The sequence below is a fragment of the Canis lupus genome, chromosome 16, assembly GCF_003254725.2.
Source record: "Canis lupus dingo isolate Sandy chromosome 16, ASM325472v2, whole genome shotgun sequence".
NCBI lineage: Eukaryota > Metazoa > Chordata > Mammalia > Carnivora > Canidae > Canis > Canis lupus.
In genome coordinates, this window is record NC_064258.1 from 32,131,025 (window position 1) to 32,144,572 (window position 13,548).

General features: G+C 44.6%; 1 non-coding gene across 1 annotated transcript; it reads right to left on the bottom strand.

Moving 5' to 3' along the window:
• Positions 1–13,284: 13,284 nt before the first annotated feature.
• Positions 13,285–13,387, bottom strand: LOC112664693 (small nucleolar RNA U13). Its single transcript, XR_003139898.3, has one exon. It is a non-coding gene; the product is annotated as a small nucleolar RNA U13 (small nucleolar RNA).
• Between the last annotated feature and the right edge of the window lie 161 nt (positions 13,388–13,548).

The following is a 13,548-nucleotide window of genomic DNA, read 5'->3' on the forward strand; positions in this document are numbered from 1 at the left end:
CTCTCTGCCTCCTTCAGTATTCTTCAGTATTGTCCAAATCTCTGCGGCATAATTTTATTCAGATTTTTTACATCTGCAGGAAAAGCTCTGAAAAGCCCTGTGATGAAGGAACTGGAGTATTATAAGTCTGGATGGATAAAGACAAAGGGGCAAGCAATTTAGTGGTGGTTCTCAATATTACTTTGTAAGCATGAACCTTCGTCACAAACTCAGTCACTCCAGAAATAGTTTTCTTGCCTTTGACCCTGAGCCACCAACTTTCTCATCTTCTGTGCACACTGTCTGCCTTATTCTCCAAATTATTCATGAGACTTCGAGTCTTCCACAGATGACTCCTTTCCCTCCATCCTCTGTACACACTATGAAACAACTGATCTATTCTCTGGACCCCAGAGACCCCACATTCATCATCCCTGGTGCCCAGTCTGCAGTATGGGAAGCTTGCTGAGGTCTTAAGTGTCCAGCTCATCCAAGATCCCACACAGCTTCTTCCACAGACACCCTGTTGGGCCGCTATCTGGGAGCTAAGGTGACCATCTGCATTAACCTTGGGATCCACTACCACTTTCCTTTTCAGGTTGAAGAATTAGGTATTCCATAATGAACATCTTGTTGTATTTGTAATGTATTTTTCAAAGCATTTAAAAGCAAACTTCAGATTCTAGCACACTTCTTATATTAAATTTTACAGTTAGCTTCTCTGTTTGCAAGTGAACTGAGAATGACCAGAAATCTGCCTTGAATGTGAAGACATGTACTTGCTGATAGATTTTGAAGGGAAGCTCTGACATCAGGGTGGTTTTAGAAATTACTCAGATATGAAATCATTTAATATTTAAAATGAGGTGAGTAAAGCATTTTTTTTTTTTTATTGCTTCTGGTAACTTAACCTTGCTCAATTTTATGCTGGTGTCAAGGAAAAAAGGAGGGGGAAAGAGAAATGCATGGAGAGTGTAGGACATCCTCTTTACTGCACATATTAACATTTCTTGCACAATTACCCATGGAATATTCTCATTTTGGACTTTTTCCACACCCTAAATTTAGCAAGCTAGAATTATCTTTTAAATACCACTTTAAGCAACCTTTTTGAAAAGAAGAATGCCAAACGGGGAAATCTGCATTTCTTTGTGGTTAGAACGAAATGGCCTCAGTTTAATTATTCTGCAAAGCAGTAGATTACTCCTTTATTATATGCTGAAGATACAGTAAAGACAGTAATGTAGCAAATTCATTACAGGTCTGAAGATTAGAAATTTATCCATTCAGATTGAGAAACAGGCAATACATTTACAGACATCTCTGCTTTGCATTTTCTGGTAACAGCACATTGAATTGAATCATTACTTTAAATATGTCAGGCAGGTTTCATGATTTAAGGGAATTCTATGTTTGAGTCCTTTTAGGTCTAAAAAGTCTTTAAAATGAGGTCTAAGGACTTTTTCATTTCTTAATTTCTGCACTTTGAAAAACTAAAATCTTCATATAAAATCGTTTTTTCGGGCAGCCCCGGTGGTGTAGCGGTTTGGCGCCGCCTGCGGCCTGGGGTGTGATCCTGGAGACCTGGGATTGAGTCCAGCATCGGGCTCCTGCATGGAGCCTGCTTCTCCCTCTGCCTCTCTCTTTCTCTCTCTGTCTCTATGAATAAATAAATAAAATCTTAAAAAAAATAATAAAATAAAATAAAATCGGTTTTTCTTAAAGTGAGACATACCTTTAGAACACAACAGAATTTCCCTAAGCCTGGTTTACAAAGAAATGCATGAAGCTAGCACAAATGTAGAGAGAGAAGTTTTGAATGAAAAAAGTTTCAAATGAATGGTTTTTGTTCATAATTATTAGTTCTACACTGTAGAGAGGGCTCAGTATTTGAGAAGAGGTTTACCGTGAGGAACTGTGGCTTTTTAGATCAGGGGTCCCTTCCTTGCTGCTCCTTCTTTTGAGGCTAATTTGTGCAATGGAATAAACTAAAAATGTGTTTTAAACCCAGCTGTCTCCACTTAGCTGGGAGACCTGGCCATATTCCTTAAGCTAGGTCTCCCCTTTCTCCTCTATAAAATGGAGCTAATGGTAACTGCCTCCAGAGTGTGGTTAAGAAAAGGACATAAGGGGCACCTGGATGGCTATGGCTCAGTGGTGGAGCATCTGCCTTTGGCTCAGGGTGTGATCCCCGGGTCCTGGGATCCGGTCCCCGCCCCCCGCAGCGGGCTCCCCAAAGGGAGCCTGCTTCTCCCTCTGCCTATGTGTCTGCCTCTCTCTGTGTCTCTCATGAATAAATAACTTTAAAAAGCTTGAAAGAGAGGGACAAAGATCAAGAGTCAAATGTTCCTTAACAATCAAATAAGAGATGTATCAAAGTGGCTGCTGATTCTGGCAATGAGGGAGCTAAGTGTGGCCCGAAAGGAGTTTTGCTGGAGTGGGGGGAGGGGTTGCCTGTGTTGAAAAGTGAATGAGGGGCAGCCCCGGTGGCTCAGCGGTTTAGCGCCGCCTTCAGCCCAGGGCGTGATTCTGGGGACCCCGGATCGAGTCCCACGTCAGGTTCCCTGTATGGAGCCTGCTTCTCCCTCTGCCTGTGTCTCTGCATCTATCTGTGTGTGTCTCTCATGAATAAATAAATAAAATCTTTAAAGAAAAAAAAAGTGAATGAGAAGAAAGAAGCCATTTCTAAAAAAACTGAAAACAGACAAAAAATGAATCTAGCAGATCAATTGGTCATAGAGCCATAAACAAAAGAAGTAAACCTTTCAGGTGGCTTGACACATAGCATTTGATTATAACTATTCACCAGTATAGCCTAAAGATGAAAAAGAACGGCAAAGAAAACTACAATCATGTTCAATAATCTTTAGTGATAACACTTCTACTTTGATACCTTTATGTGTACAATTGGGACAAAGTAAAAAAGTAATTGTTAATATTGTGAGAAAAGATTTTTCAGGGAAAGAAGTGTCTCATACTTTAAAAGTATAAGCCTGATAACTTCACTTGGAAATATCAATATAAATTCATGATTTATTTTCTTTTTCTAAAGAACACATATTTCCTAGATGTGACTGCTGAGCCTGGAAACCTAAAAAACAAAAACAAAAAACAAAAAACCTCAGGAGGAATGGCATCCCACTGTTCGGATTATAGCCTTTAAATAGCATTTCCCCTTAGAAGGAGCCAGGCTCCTGAATGGTTGATTCAATCTTGCCATTCTAGAAAGCAAGGAAGAAATCCAAGACTACTGGTCATGTCAGAAAGACACAGGAGCCAAAATGAAAAGACTCTCATTGGACTTGAAAATGTGTGTGGGGAGGTGGGAGGGGGCAGGGAGGGACAAGGAGTATATAGGAAATCTGTGTCTTTCAATATTTAGTGTGAACCTAAAACTGCTCTAAAAATTAGACTGCATTTAAAAAAATTTTTTTGAAGACTCCTTTTGGCAAGAAGCACCTAGGCGGCTCAGTCGGTTGTGTCCAACTCTTGATTTCAGCTCAGGTCATGATTTCAGGATAATGAGATGGAGACTTCAGAGGAGCCCCAAGTCCTGCTTCCTGCTCAGCAGGGAGACTGCTTGTCTCTCTCCCCCTCTCCCTCTGCCCCTCCACTCACTCATGCAAGTGTGCAAGCATATGCTCTCTCTCTCTCTCTCTAAAATAAGGAAATCTTGTTTTTTAAGCTTCCCTTTAGTAAGAGGACAAACTGAGTATGAAAAGAATGACAATGGACTAAAATTCAGCAGATCTATAAAATTCCTTGATCAGAGGAAACTAACAAAACAGCAAAATAGCTTTTCACTGAAGGCTACTAAACTTCTAAAACTTGGTAAATAAAGGGAAGAATTAAGCATTTACCCTGCTTTTCCTGTACAGACTGTATTGAAGTGTCAGGGGAAAAACTGTGAGGAACTTTGTATCAGACAGATCTCTCATCAATAAAAGAGAAATCACATGTCTCAAGTGATATAATCCCAAGCGCAGGGCCCTGCCCCCCTCAGCTGATCCAGCATTTAAACCTGCCTCTAGATCTGACGCTCTTTATAGGAAATAGGGAAGATAGAGGGGAAAATTCAGTGACAACAAGAAGCAGCAATCTGCCAAATCCAGAGCTTCAGTCCTTTTATAAGACAAATGGCCTTGTTTCTTCAATGGCATTTTCAAAAAACAGGGGAGTTATGATAGTTTTCAAAAGAGAGAGAACCAGGAGCAATCTTCCCATAATAAAATTCTAAGCAAATGATATAGGTGGGGAGTGAGAGACAACATGGGGAGGGGGTTATTTTGTTTTCGGTTTTAAGACATTTTGCTGGATCACCTCAGTGGTTGAGCATCTGCCTTTGGCTCAAGTCGTGATCCTGGGGTCCTGGGATTGAGTCCCGCATAGGGCTCCTGGCGGGGAGCCTGCTTCTCTCTATGCCTATATCTCTGTTTCTCTGTGTCTCATGAATAAGTAAAATCTTTAAAAAAAAAAAAAAAAGACATTTTGCTGAGCAGAGAAACAGGGTCCTCACCGCAGCAAGGAGAACATGTGGAACAGAGTGAGCCGTTTGGGAATGATTAGGAAGGGAATGCTGCTGGAATGAGGTCCTCAAAGAAACACAGTGAGCAGGATCCCAGCCCCTGTGGAAAGAACAGCCCCTGGGTAAGCTGTTCTTAGATCATACACCGTCTTAATAAAAAACACATGTAGTAATATTAAGCTGATGGCTCGGATCTGAAAAAGCAGCTAAGCGAACCTAGACGTCTTAGGAGGGAGAAAGGTATATTGGAGATGCGGTGGATTTATGTGGCCCAGTGAAAGCTGACTTGTTGAATCCAGTTTCCGACATGGCTCAGACTTTCATTATTCTGGTGGATAGTCCATGTTTACAAGAGCCTTTTGTTTACAGCTCTCTACGCTGTTTCAAAGAATTCTGGTTCATTAAAAGCCATTTGGTGCTGACCCTACAGATCTTCTGAACATGTGAGCCTTCCAAATAATTAGCATACTCTTCCCCCCACACCAGCCTCCATTATGGTCAAAATTTTTTTTAGCCTCCCAGGCAAAAGGATATAGTGGTCACCTCCTTCTCCACAGGCATTCAGGGGTTGTAAATATTGTACTCTCATTTTTCCATTTGGCCCGTAATCAGAACAGTGGCTCTGCTGCAAGCAGTAATTACCTTCCAGTGTGTTCCCAATCCTATTATTAACCACGCCAAGACCACGTGAACCCTGAAAGACCAAGCTACAAAGCTGTCATGCCCAGAACACATCAGATTTTACTCCTCGGAGAATGAAAGGGAGCAAACATTTGTTTTTTGTTTTTTACTTTCTCTCCTTTTCATTTCTCCTGAGGAAGAAGTCTTCACCTCACATCATCTATCATATGGTCCTGGAAAAACTGAGAGGTACGGCTAAATGGTCAGCCACCAAATCTCTGGAATTTATTGCATTCTTCCATTTCTCCTTAAAGGAAAGTTATAAATTGCATGTCTTTGTACATGAGCACATCTATACATCATTTTACGCAGGTACGCAGGTCACACATGTGCTTTGTAAAAAGGTGCTTAGCAAAGCAAAAGCTCCAACAGCTTCCTCTCTTGCTCCTTTTCCCCACAGGATGGCCCAAGGCCATCTACAGGGAGAGGCCGGGATGCATCCTCCGGTGTTTTCTCCTTTCTCGGTGTTCTTCGAAGCACACATAGGCATGTATCTACTTCTAAAGGCATGCATTTTTTCAAGCACTGTCTTATAAATGCGCAGTCATGGCATCTCTTTGCATTGTGTGTGTTCACCATCGCACAACACCTTGTGGACACTCCCTCCCAGTCCCCTGCCTTAGATCCACTTCATTCTTTCAGTAAACGTCGGGAGAATTCCTCAGCCTGGAGATGCCATGGATGAGCCTTCACTTCGCGCTCGGGTTTTCACCCAAAGGACCTACCTGTGTATCCTGTGGTCTTGAAGAACCCAGAGCCCTCCCCTCCACAGGGCCATGTGTATTCGATAGACTCTCAGGGGCACAGCTGCCAGGGAATTCATTTATTCTCTTAAGAGGTGTTGCCAGATTGCTTTTCAAAAACTGGAGGGAAAGAGTCAAGGAGAGGACAGCAAATGTGGATAAAATGCTTACTCTGAAATTAAATTGTGTGGATTGGCTGGGGGGCCAGGTGCTGTGTAATGACCAGTCCAGTTATATTATTATTAGTTGTTCTAAAGACTATAGCCTCCCCAGGTGATGGTCTGGGCCTCCGTGGAGGGGGCCATTCATGAGGTGTGTGGTAAAAGGGACCCTCCACAATTGTGCACCTGGGGTTTCAGAAAGGAAGATGAAGCAGTGAAGAGCACAGGCTTTGGGGGTAAGTGGACCTTGCTTCAAATCCCCACGTTACCCCTTTCCATTGTGGCACCTTGGGCAGGTTACCCAACTTCTCAGCTTCAATACCCTCATCTGCAGAATGAGAAATGGTGCCAGCCTCAGAGGCTGGCTGTGAGGGGGAAAGTCTGGAAGGCCCTACCTGAGCAGAGTACCTGACACCTGCCTGACTGCAGGAGACACTGTTTCTCAAACGCCTTCATTAGGGCTTCTTCCCACAACGCCCTCCCAGTGCCCCAGTGCCCCAGCTGATGGAAGCCCACCAAAGCAGAGATTGTGTCTGATTCATCTTTGCATTTTTACATATTCAGGGAGTATTTTAAAGTGAATCCCAGATGTCCTGTCATGTCAACTGTTAATACTTGTGTGTACTTTTTCTTTCTTTCTTTTTTTTTTTTAAAAGAGTTTATTTATTCATGAGAGACATAGAGAGGCAGAGACACAGGCAGAGGGAGAAGCAGGCTCCCTGTGGGGAACCTGATGTGGGACTAGATCCCAGGACCCCGGGATCACACCCTGAGCTGAAAGCACACACTCAACCACTGAGCCACCAGGTGTCCCTTGTGTGTACTTCTGATAGTTCTCAAAGTGTAATCTGGAGACCCCTGAAGGTTTTCCTCTCAGGGGGTCTCCCGGGTCAAGATTATCATAATATGAATAGAATGCTTGTTTTTTTCATTCTCATTCTCTCATGGATGTACAGTGGAGTTTTCGGGCACAGACTGAAAGCAGCAGCAGATCTGAGAATCCAGCTTTTTTTTTTTTAAATTTATTTATTTATTCATGAGAGACACACAGGCAGAGACACAGGCAGAGGGAGAAGCAGGCTCCATGCAGGGAGCCCGACGTGGGACTCGATCCTGGGTCTTCAGGATTATGCCCAGGGCCAAAGGCAGGTGCTAAACCGCTGAGCCACCCAGGAATCCCAGAATCCAGCTATCTTAAACTAAACCAATATGACACATAGTTGCAAATTTTTACAAATCTTTTCACAAAAATTTAACACAATGCCACACTTTTATTTTTCTGTCTTGGATTATATACTTATTTTTCACAAAAATAACTTTGAAAATGTTTATTTAAACATGTATATTTATCTTGTTTTATTTTAATTTTAAAATATTTTATTGATTTATTTGACAGAGAAAGCACAAAGCGGGGGGGGGGGGCGGCAGGGGAGGGGGATCAGGCTCCCTGCTCAGCAGGGACCCCAGGACTTGGGATCACAACCTGAGCTGAAGGCAGATGCTTAACCGACTGAACTACTCAGGAGCCCCTGTTGTTGCGGTCTTAAAAGAATCAAATGGATATTTAAAAAATTTATCAGTTTTAATTTCTACTATAAAAAAATCTTTTTCACATAAAGAAAATCTCTTGGGAGGGGTCCTCAATATTTTGGTAGTGTTTTGATTGAGATTTAATTCACAGACCACAGGATTCACCTCTTTAAAGTATATAATCCAGTAGGTTGTAGTAGACTTACAAGATTGGCCAACTGTCTCCACTAGCTAATTCCAGAACATTCTTATCACCCTAAAAAAGAAACTCCATATCCATCACCCATCATTTTCATTCCCCCCCCCCCCCATCCCCTTTCTGACTCTGACTTATTTCTTCTGGACATTTGAAATACTTGGAACCTTTTGTGTCTGGCTTACTTAGCATAAAGTCTTTAAGACTCATCCACACTGTAGCATGTGCCAGAACTTCATTACTTTTTCTACCTGGTATTCCCCTGTATGTAAATGCCACATTTCATTTATTCGTTCATCAGTTTATGGACTTTTGGATTTTCTCCTTTTTGGCTGTTGTGAATAATGATACTATGAACATTTGTGTCCAAGTTTTTGTATAAATACACATTTTTAGTGCTCTTGGCTCGATACCTAGGAACAGAATTCCTGAGTCTAACTCTGTGTTATTCTATGCTTAACTTTTTTGAGAAACTGTCAAACTGTTTTCCACAGCAGCTGCAGCATTTTACATTTCAGCCACCAATATATAGGCGTTCCAGTTCTCCACAGCTTTTCCAAAATTTGTTATTTTCACCATTCTTGATGCTAGACATCTCCCAAGGATTGGGAGTATGGCTCGGTAATTTTTAGAAGTGTAAAGAGTTTTGAGACTAAAAGTTTTAAGAATTGCCTTTCTGACATACAGCTTAAAAAAATAAACAGCATTGTCAATGTAAAAATTAATAATTCCACACAGTTGTGCAACACCAGTTTGAGTTTACTGGGACAGACCCAATCTATACCACTGTACCCTTTAATTTTCAACATGCCCTGTTTAGATGACAAATTATATGGACACCCTAATAACGAGTCTAATGTTCAGATTTCTGTCAATTGCCTTCAATATGTCTTTTTCCAGTGTATTGAGAACAAGATCCCACACTGCATTTGGTTGAGGTGGCTTTAAAAACTTTTCATCTCAGGGATCTCTGGGTGGCTCAGCGGTTTAGCGCCGCCTCCAGCTCGGGGTATGATCCTGGAGTCCCCTGATCGAGTCCCACATCGGGCTCCCTGCATGGAGCCTGCTTCTCTGTCTGCCTTTGTCTCTGCCTCTCTTTGTGTGTCTCTCTTGAATAAATAAAATCTCTGAAAAAAATGGTCTTATAAAAAAAAACTTTTCATCTCTATCAGAACTCCTCATACTCCATTTCTTTCATGCTCATTATTTATTGAAGAAACTGGGTGATTTGTAGAACTTCCTACATCCTTACTCAGCTGATTAAACCATCGTAGTCTCTTTTCATCTGTTTCTTTGTCCTCCATGCTTCTTGCCATTTGGTAGTTAGATCCAGAAGTCTGATTAGGTGAGGTTTGTGCAAGAATATTTCATAGATGCTGTGTACTTCCTATTGCATTGTAACAGGAGGCATGTGGTATGGCTCACTCAGTGATGTGAAGATAAATCCGTGGGTTCAGGGGCAGCTGGGTGGTTCAGTGGTTGAGCGTCTGCCTTTGGCTCAGGTCGTGATCGGGGGGTCCTGAGATTGAGTCCCACATCGGGCTCCCTGTGGGGAGCCTGCTTCTCCCTCTGCCTATGTCTCTGCCTCTCTTTCTGTCTCTCATAAATTAATTTTTAAAAAATTCTCTGGGTTCAGGATTTTTAGCTTCATCCAACCATTATAAGTTTCCCATCAATGTACTTTTTAAGAATTTTTAAGTAATCTCTGTGCCCAACATGGAGTTTGAAGTCCCCACCCTGAGATCAGGAGTCTTATGTTGTACCCACTCACTGAGCCAGTCAGGTGCCCCCCCACCTCACACTTTTAATAACATGGTTATTGCTGCCATGTCCCAGGGCTTCTTTAGGAGTTGTGAAGACTGACTTTTTAATTCCAACTATTTTGTTGCATTTATTATCCTTACAAACTATTTGGGTAACCTGAAATTATAGCAGAATAAATGTTTGATTTTTTCCTCTTCTTTACCAATTTTCTAAACAAATAGTTCCTTAGATGATACACGAATAAACGATGAAGGATTTTAAAAAAGTATTACTATGCATTCATGGATTTGTATATATTTGATGTTTCAATCAGTCATTCTTTTTTTTTTAAGACTTTATTTATTCATGAGAGACACAGGCAGAGGGAGAAGCAATATAGGGAACCCGATGTGGGACTCAATCCCAGGACCCCAGCATCACACTCCAAGCCAAAGGCAGATGCTCAAATGCTGAGCCACCCAGACGCCTCCAGAATCAGTCATTATTCTTTCTTATGCCCAAACTGTTCCATCTTTAGCCAAAGGATGCCCCTTTATCTTTGCTCTTGGCTCTTTTGACATAACTTCAGTAGTATTTGATAGCTACCTTACTTTTTGGCATAACAGAATGTCACAGGCTCATCTTACACAATCCCTCCCCAGTTCTGAAATCGGTCATTTCCTAAAAGGGTCCTGTTCCTTTTAGTGGGCAATGGCATTTCGATGATCAGTTTGGACACTAGGGTTGTTCATAGCCAATGGATTACCTTTGCTTCTTGTCTTTTTCAGTGGACACAGCTAACATATGCAAAGAAACAAAATTTAATCATGATTCATATTACCATTGCCAATTCAAATTTTCCATTATTTACACGACTTATCCCTGGCACCATTGGTTTGATAGTTGTATCTCTTCGTCTCTCACTGAAGACCTTGGTATCTAACGATACTAATTCAATTACTTATTTACTCTTTTATTTACACATATGTGTAAAATACACATGCATGATGGGATGCCCGGGTGGCTCAGTGGTTGGGCATCTGCCTTTGGCTCAGGCATGATCCCGCAGTCCTGGGATCGAGTCCTACATCAGGCTCCCTACATGGAGCCTGCTTCTCCGTCTGCCTTTGTCTCTGCCTCTCTTTCTCTGTGTCTTTCATGAATAAATAAATAAAGTCGTAAAAAAAAAAAAAACCAACAAATGCATGCAACAGCATAAAAACCCCCCAACAATATCAGTATTATTACTAACATACTATTATTACATGCAGTTTGATTTCTTTGCCAATCTTTTTTCTTTTTTAATCCTGAAGATGTGTCACTAAGGATGTACAGTCAAAATAATGAGTTTTAAAGTCAGTTACTTATTTTTCCAGGTAGTTATGTCAGTAACTCCTGATACTTTAATTTTTTTTCTTTTGAGGATGAAAATGTTTTATTTTTTTCTTTTTCTTTAAATTTTTATTTATTTATGATAGTCACAGAGAGAGAGAGAGAGAGAGGCAGAGGGAGAAGCAGGCTCCATGCACAGGGAGCCCGACGTGGGATTCGATCCCGGGTCTCCAGGATCGCGCCCTGGGCCAAAGGCAGGCGCTAAACCGCTGCGCCACCCAGGGATCCCTATTTTTTTCTTTAAAAAAAATAATCATGGAAACCGAAAGTTTACTTTGATTCCAAAGTCCAACTAAAAAAACGCAGTATATGAAGATAAGTCTAGCTTCCACTCCCATTTTTTCTCTCTGGTTTTTTCCTTATATGTAACATTTTTATTGGTTTGTGACTTATAATTCCACTGCCTCTTCTTGCAAATGTAAACAAACACACACATCTTTCTTAGAAGGGCAACATATATGTGCCCCCAGCCTTGCTTTTCCCACTTAATGCATCCTGGAGGGACGCCTGAGTGGCTCAGTGGTTGAGCATCTGCCTTCGGGGTGGTGTCCTGGGATGAGTCCCGCATGGGGGCCCCCACAGGGAGCCTGCTTCTTCCTCTGCCTAAGTCTCTGCCTCTCCCTGTCTCTCACAAATAAATATTTTTAAAAACGCATCCTGGAGTTCTGTGACCTTCCACAGAGATGGCCTTCATTCTTTTGTAAAGCTGCACAGAACTGCATTGTGCGATGTACCGTGGTTTATTCAGCCAGTCTTCTGTGGATAGCCTTGCGGGTGCCACAAACGTCTCTTGCACGGCTAAGGCTAAATCGTGCCAGGCACTGGGCGTAAAGACATGGTCTGGCCTCGGGGAACTCAGAGCGCAGCGGGGAGCCCTCTGCAGTACAAGCGCTTGCTCACAAGGGAGTGAGATCGCAGATCCACTGGGCACAAAGGCTGCGAGGAGCAGGGAAGACGGGCTCACACACAGGAGGGCACAATCACAGTCTGTGGGCTGGCATCTTGCTCCCCACACCCACTGTAGTGTGGGAGAAGCCCCTCCGGAGGAACTCCTGTGTTTTTAATCGAGGTTTGAAATTGCTTAGAAAATCATGAGTGCCACCAATTGGCCAGAGAAGGCAAGGCCAGATGGAGGAGGCCGAGAGGCAGGTGCCCTCAAAAGAGGAAATGGAAACTAATACCGCTCTAAGCTGCGGACGCATACTTCGCTCCTTTATTTTTCATAACAATCCTAAGAAGTAAAAAAAAAAAAAAAAAAACAATCCTAAGAAGTAGGGACTATCATTCCTCGCACGTCACCGTTAAAGACGTTAGGGCGCAGAGGGGCACCTGGGTGGCTCGGCGGCTGAGCGGCTGCCGCGGGCCCAGGGTGTGGGCGTGATCCCGGGGTCCTGGGATCGAGTCCCGCATCGGGCCCCCTGCGGGGAGCCTGCCCCTCTCTGTGCCTCTCAGGAGTCGATGAATAAAGTCTTTTTAAAAAAGAGCATAGAAGCACAGAGAGATTGGGAACTGCTCTCCAAGGGCGCCCTACACGGGGCACACAGCGAGCGAACAAGGGGGGGAGCAAGGGACGCGGAGGGAGGTGGCCCGCAAGCAGCGCCCTCTGCCACGGGGGACGGGGGTGCACCAAGTCTTCTCCGGCCACACAGTCACCCCCTGGGGAGGAGACCGCACCGTGGAGCCCCGGCCCCCAGCGCCCGGGGCGGGAAATCCCTGCAGAGCGCTCTCTGACCGGAGGGGGCGCAGCGTCCCCAGGCCCGCCCAGACATTGGACTGAGCACCAGCCGCAGCTGCGGGGCTCCCCCTACCCCCCGAGGGTCCCCCCTTCCCGGCCACCCCCAGCAGCCCAGCCGGCCCCACGCCCACGTCTTCGCGCTCCCGCCCTCGCTTTGGCACCGGTGAGGTCCGCGCGGGGACTGTGCAGGAGGTCACGGGCGAGGGCACCACCGCCCTCCGCTGGGGGACCCTGGGCCACCGGACAGAACTCCACTCCCGGGGACCCGCGGCGCGGCGAGGCAAGGCGACCGGCCGCGGCCACACACGCGCTCGGACAGGCTCCTCCCCCAGCCCGGCCGCTGGAACCCGCCGCGACTCCCCGCTCGCTCGGACCCCGCCCCCGAGGGCGCTGCCCCTCCTCCGCCCTGGGCCAGCCCCCACGGGCCCCGCCCCCGCGCGACGCCGGCCTCCCGCAGCCCGCGGGCCTCCCGAGCGAGAGCTTCGCCCGGCACCCAGACCCAGGCGGGGAAGGCCGCGCAGCCGCCCGCCCACACCGGAGGCCGACGACGGCCTGACGTTCTGAGGTACGGGAAGAGCGAAAAAGATCCTCCGAGTTCACGTCAGACGGGTAATGTGCCGCGTCGTAACAAGGTTGGAGGGAGGCACATGTCACACAACGGCGTGAACACCCAATCATCACGCTTATGAACTACAAAAGGATCGCGCGGCTGCGCGCGGTAAGGAAACCCGAGTATGTACCACACACTTTTTGAAGAGGGTGACAGACTTAGTCCTTACACGTTCAGTCTTAACAGTAAAATTCTGCATGCTTTTAAGGTATCTTCGATACGCGTCGTGTGTTTCTACCTTAATAAGTGAAGA